The sequence below is a fragment of the Struthio camelus genome, chromosome 12 (assembly GCF_040807025.1).
Source record: "Struthio camelus isolate bStrCam1 chromosome 12, bStrCam1.hap1, whole genome shotgun sequence".
NCBI lineage: Eukaryota > Metazoa > Chordata > Aves > Struthioniformes > Struthionidae > Struthio > Struthio camelus.
In genome coordinates, this window is record NC_090953.1 from 26819560 (window position 1) to 26820568 (window position 1009).

The window sequence follows — 1009 nt, forward strand, 5'->3', positions numbered from 1 at the left end:
GGCACAGAGGCCTGTAGCTCGCGCTGTCCCGCAGGGGTCAGTCCTGGGTCCAGTCCTGTTCAACGTATTCATCGATGACCTGGACGAAGGCACAGAGTGCACCCGCAGCAAGTTTGCTGAGGATACTAAACTGTGGGGGAGTGGCTGACACACCAGAAGGCAGTGCTGCCGTTCCGAGGGACCAGGACAGGCTGGAGAGCTGGGCGGAGAGGAACCTCCTGAAGTTCAACAAAGGCAAGGGCAGGGTCCTGCCATCAGGAAGCTGTGGATTTAGCTCCCTGAAGGGAAGGGAGAAACAGCTTTGTGCCCAGGACACCCACACTCTTGTGGGGGGACCTCTCTGTGGTCCACTGCCTGTGAACCACAGCAGTCTCTGCCCCTCGGGGGCACTTTTGGAGGCCTGGATGCTAAGAAAGCAAAGGAGAAGGTGGGAGAAGATGCTGAGAAAGCAAAGGAGAACGCAGGAGGAGCACAGACAAGGGGCTGAGGAGTGGCACAGCCACCAACCAGCCCTGGCCAGAGACCTGGAGCGCAGCACTGCGGGGAGTGCTGGTGCACGTGCCCAAAGTGAGAGGCCCCACCTCTCAGGGAGCGGGGTGGGGCAAAAGGGCCATAGCAGAGGATGGTTTCGATCCATCGACCTCTGGGTTATGGGCCCAGCACGCTTCCGCTGCGCCACTCTGCTCCCCCCAGCAGCTTTGTGGGGAGATGGCAGGGCCCTCCCTGCCACTCCCAGGCACTGACCGTGCCAGCTCTTGGGCTCGGGGGGTTGCCGTTCCTCCTGCCTGGGCCTGGTCCCACGGAGGAAAAAAGTCTCCCCCGGGAAGCCCCAAGGCCGTGGGCCCGGGCTGAAGCCGCCTTGGTTTGCCCTTATGACGCCATCTCCTGCCTGGCACAGACCCAGGGGAAAGCGGGGAGTTTGTGTTTGCCCAACTGAGCTGCCTCTGCAGGGGAGGACAGAAACCCCAGAGCCAGGGGGCAGCCTGCCTGCCTGCATTGTGCTGGGAGC

The 1009-nt window shown here is 62.3% G+C and overlaps 1 non-coding gene across 1 annotated transcript; it reads right to left on the reverse strand.

Annotated features, from left to right (window-relative positions):
- Positions 1 to 613: 613 nt before the first annotated feature.
- Positions 614 to 685, reverse strand: TRNAM-CAU (transfer RNA methionine (anticodon CAU)). The gene has a single exon. It is a non-coding gene; the product is annotated as a tRNA-Met (tRNA).
- Positions 686 to 1009: the final 324 nt, after the last annotated feature.